Source organism: Tenrec ecaudatus, chromosome 7 (assembly GCF_050624435.1).
Source record: "Tenrec ecaudatus isolate mTenEca1 chromosome 7, mTenEca1.hap1, whole genome shotgun sequence".
NCBI lineage: Eukaryota > Metazoa > Chordata > Mammalia > Afrosoricida > Tenrecidae > Tenrec > Tenrec ecaudatus.
The window spans coordinates 155500941-155506380 of NC_134536.1; positions in this window are offsets into that span (position 1 = coordinate 155500941).

Below are 5440 nucleotides of genomic sequence, written 5' to 3' on the forward strand. Positions count from 1 at the left end.
TACACTTGAGCTTTTCCCACAGCGCCACCCTTGTAAACTGTGTTCAACATCACAAAAGTTCTGTGGCATCTTTCCCACGCAGGAAACAAAATTTCACAGCCGCACGCTGTTCTCTTAAATTGGCCATCACCCAAAACGAGGTTCAAGCAAAACTGTTTTTATGAAAAAATTTACTGTGACCAGAGAAACTTCCCAGGTGATGTCACTGGGTGCACTAACAAAGCAAGTTGCTGGATGCTAGCCTAGTGGGGAAAATGCATACTATGAATGGTCTGCTCCGCCCAGTGCAATTCTTTTTTTTTTTTGGGGGGGGGGGAGTGTATTCCTTCATCTTTTGAATTGACACAGGTCTTTGAATTGGATCTAATAAAGCCCAGGTTCTCCCAAAAGAACATTTGTTTTCAGTCTATAGCCTTGGTGGTGTAGTGGATGTGTGTAATGGGCTTTCAATTCCCATTGCCTGTAGTTCAAAACCAAGAGTGGGTTTTCTGGCCCTGTGAAGTTAGTCTTTGAAACCCATAGTGGATCATTAAGAGTCAGCACTGACTCCATGGCAGTGAGTTTGGCTTTGAGTTTCCACCAAAAGCACCATTTGGGATGGGATAAGACTTTACCAAAAAAAAAAAAAAAAGGTGGTTTTGGATATTGGGGCCATTTTTGGAAACTTTGAATGATTCAATACAAGGTTGCACTATTTTCCAAGAATAAACTTTTTCAACTCAAGGTCAATATTCTCTTCCCACAGAACCTAAGACGGAAAGGCATCAACTGCGATCAGTTCAGAACTATGGTTAGTGATTTGTATAGTTTCTTATTGGGTGGAAGCATTTCCATGCCGGAGTGCCACTGAAATTGTTTTTGCTAAAAATGACTAGAAAATACTTTCCCTTGGGGGAGGTGGGGAGTGACAATAGGACCTCATACTCTGGGTAGCAATAGAAGCTTCCGTTCTACTGGCCACACTTTAGAGGCAATTTGCAATGTTTCCTCCAATTTACATAGATTGCACTGTTCATATCACCTGCAATTTTCTGGAATGGTGTGAAGAAAAAGTGGGATAAAGGTCTAGTTGGCTAAACTGGCAGCCTCTTTATATCTAACATAACCTCAGGTGCTACCTATTGTACTTCGTTTGGTACTCAAAAATTAACCTCCTTTTAAATTATTAGTGGGTGTAATATGCCTCTTCCTCAGTGTCATAATCCCTGGCTCATTGTTAATTTCTGATAGCCTAGTTAATACAATGTACGAAGGTAATGATAATTAAACATGCATATACTCAGGAGCCTCCAATTATGAAAGGGTCTGCATACTAGAGCATAGAGATTGTGTATTTTAAACAGCACTAGTCGAATTCCTTGAAACTGAGATTGAAAATTCTTTATCACTTTTATTAACAAATGAATTTTCTGAAAAAAAATGACAAGGTGGTGTAAAACCCTGGGTCTTTTCTCAGTTGATGACCCAAAGGTTTTATGTTTTTAGGATTTTATTGGTCATTTTATTGGAGGCTCGTAGAACTCTTATCACAATCCACACATCGATCCATCCAATGTGTCAAGCACATTTGTACATATGTTGCCATCATTTTCAAAACACTTTATCTACTTGTGCCCTTGGTATCAGCTCATTTTGCCCTCCCTCCCTCATGAAGCCTTGATAATTTATAAACTTTTTATGTCTTACACTGACCAATGTCTCCCTTTACCAACTTTTCCATTGTCTGTCCCCCAGGGAGGGGGTTATATGTAGATCATTGTGATCAGTTCCCCTTTCTCCCCTACCTTCCTCCTCCCCTCCTGGTATCGCTACTCTCATTGTTGGTTCTGAGGGGTTATCTGTCCTATATTCCGTTTCCAGCTTGTATCTGTACCAATGTAAATGCTCTCGTCTAGCGAGATTTGTAAGGTAGAACTGGGTTCATGGCAGTGGTGGGGAGGAAGCATTAAAGAACTAGAGGAAAGTTGTATGTTTAATCAGTGCCATACTGCACCCTGACTAGCTCATCTTTTCCTTGTGACCCTTATGACAGGGGTTGTCCAATTGTCTACAGATGGGTTTTGGGTCTCCACTCCAAACCTTCTTCCCCCCATTCACATTGCTATTTTTTGTTCTGGGTCTTTGATGCCTGATCCCATTGACACCTCATGATCACACAGGTTGGTGTGCTTCTTTCATGTGGGTTTTGTTGCTTCTCAGCTAGATGGCCGCTTGATTATCTTCAAGCCATTAAGACCCAAGACACTATATCTTTTGATAGCCAGGCACCATGAGTTTTCTTCACATTTGCTTACGTACATTTTGTCTTTGGTGATCACGTTAGGAAGCATCATAGAATGCTGGACTATTAGAACAAAGTGTTCTTATATGTACATAGATCTATTTTGACATCGTTCTATATAAATATATTCACATATGTACATGCCTGCATTTAGACCTCTATAAATGTCCTTTGCCTCCTAGTTCTTTCCTGTGTTTCCGTTTACTTTCCTCTTGACCTACCATCATGTTCGGCCTTCATTCGGGTTTCAGTCATTCCTGTCGGCTACATTGCTCTTGATCAAGCCCTACCAGGCATCCTATACCATCTTTGCCAACGGTTTTAGATCACTTATTGTTCCTGTCCCTAGGTTTGGTGACACCCCCCTTCCTTTCCCTTGCCTCCCCCTCTCCCCTGTCCCCCCGTAACCATCAGCCCTGTTGTTTTCTCCTCTGGATTGTTTATCCCTCCTATCTCATCTAGACAGACATGCAGAGACAATAATAAACACAAAAACATGACAGCAAAACAAAGCAACAACAAAAAAAGAAAAGCCTATAAATAGTTCCAGGTGTGTTTGTTGACCTTTAGGAGTGTTTTCCGGTGAAGTCTGATGGGGTGCCATGTCCTGGCCACAAAGTCTACTTTTGGTACTCCCCAGGGACTTCATTGCTTTGTTTTCCTTGTTGCTCTGTTGCATGCCCTTAGCGTTTTGCCATGGTGTGACGACCAGAGTACTTAATTGGATGGCTGAGCCAGCTGGCGGCCTGAAGTTGAAATTCAGGTGCTCTCTTAAGGCAGTCACCAATCCACCATCTTCTGATGAGTAACAAGCACAACTTGATTGTCCTCACATATGCTAATTGTCATGTTTATTTGTACTGGTGTGACCAAAGATCATATTAAATATATAGTTACCTTTTGTTCTACTGGTAGATGCTTGAAATGATTTTGTTTTACTGTAGCAAATAATTTAGTGTTAGATGTAAGGAATTTTGGGGCGAGAAACAGAACCAAAGATCCAATCTGCAAAATTTAGAAGCAGGCTTTATTGGGAGGCTTGCGGGCGGATTCAGCAACTCAGGGAATTGAGCCTTTGAAACCGCACTTTGGGAAATTTAGGCTGCGTCTTTATACCCCTGCTGGCAGGCACAGCTGGGAAGGGTCCAAGCTGGGGAGGATCTGTGCACACAGGTGCTTCAGAAGGGAGAAGGTCTTTGACCTTATCTATATGCCAAGGATGGCTAGAGTGGAGTGTGCATATCTTCAGAAAACATTCTGGCTCCGGAGCCGGCTCCAGGAATTTGAAGGTTGAGCAGGGGAGGGGGAGATCAGTGAGAGGGAGGTCAGTGAAAGGGAGGTCTATAAGAGGTGAATTCTGAGAGCCAAGCTGAAGGCACCGGATTCAAAATGGAGTCCCTGTTGCCAAAGACCAGGCATTAGATTTAACGTAAGAATCTTCATTCTGTTAGGGAGATCCCTTGACATGTTAGTTTCCTATTTTAAAGTACCAGACTGCTAAATGGACAAACACATCCAGAGAGCTCCTTGGAGGCAAGCACGGCAGAGCTGCATCTCACATGCTTTGGAAATGTTGTCCAGAGAGACAAGTGCTTGGAGAAGGACATCATGCTAAGTAGAAGGACAGCGAAAACAAGAAAGACCCTCAGTGAGCCAGATTGACATCGTGGCTGCGTGCGGATGGGTTTATGCATAGGAACTGCGAGAAGGCTCAGGACCGGGTAGTGTTTTGTTCTGCTGTGCACAGGATAGCTGTGGGTTGGAAACGACTCAATGGCACCTGACAAAAACATGGTTACATGCTATAACACCCTCCCTGACATTAGACTTATTTGGGTGGTTACCATCAGGAGCAGGTAGATAGGCTGGGTCAGGGTTCTAAGGGATAGTAATATTTTTATTTGCATTCTGTTCATAGTAGGCATAAATTATCTGTCACTACCTCCCATGTGGTGGAGCAAAGAGAATGGCTTGGACCAAGGTGACGTACCTCAGCTCTGGTCAACATTACAATATGCTGAGTGGAGATGACACATCTAAGTCCTAGTGAAGAACCAGTGTTTAAACAGCCTGCCATGGCCATCATCTAAGCGCCCACCTACGCCCAGGTTGATCATCGATGGGCTACTCTCAATCTTTAATCCAGAAGAGGGATGGGTTAATGCCTAAAACTAAAGCATTGCAGTCGGGGTTCCAGGCTCACCCTAAGCCTTGAAACAGTTCCAGTGTCACCCAGAGTGCCGAACATCAAAGGGGAAGTCACAAGGAGACATGGAGGGGCAGCAGCTCTGAGCAGTCTCTCTGACCACCGGGGCAGCCAGGAAGAAGCAGTTTGCCAATGAGAAAGAGACAAATTAAATAGAGACGCACACAAACAGTAAGGAAGATAAGCTTAAGGGAGTCCTCCTCCAGACTCTAAGTCATGTAAAGAGGGGAGAGCGATCTCCCTCACGCTGGCCTGTTGCATCAACAAGATGTTCCGCCTGGCTCTTTCCAACAGAAGCTTTTACAGACTTTGGAAAGGCTGAAGTCAGCGTTTAGCTTGTCTACTGAAAGGATTCAAGCACTGTCCCATGTTGATAGAAACCATTCATCTTGTGTCGCTCTTCAGGCATAGTGCTGATGGTGTGCCACTCTGGTTCCCACCTTTTTCTCTTCAATACATACGTGATCATTTCCTCTTAGGTGAAACCAGAGGGCTGCTCTTTCAACGGGGACTTGAATTGCATACTAATTAGATTAGATAGAACAAGATCAGCACCGACACATTAAATAGCGTCAAACACTAAAGCTCCCAACCTGCTTTCTTTGGCAAGATAAGCTCATTAGCTTTCAATAACGAGCATTTATACAGGCAGTAACTTTAGAAACCGCCTGGGTCTGCTTGTAGAGTGTTTTTCTTTGTCTTCATAGTGCTGCAATAGACACCAGGCTTTCACCTTAGGAATCCCTAACAATTAAGTCTCAAATTTGTGTGGTAGCAAGAATTTCTCAGTTCTTTTAGCCACTGCATATTTCATTAAGCCCCAGAACACCATGAAGAACCATTAACTCAAGGGAACATATCTTATTCCAGTTCCCTCTAGGGCAGTTCAGTAGTTAGTTTCACCCCAATGAATACTGACTACAGGAAAGAAACAAACAAAATGACTTTTTTAA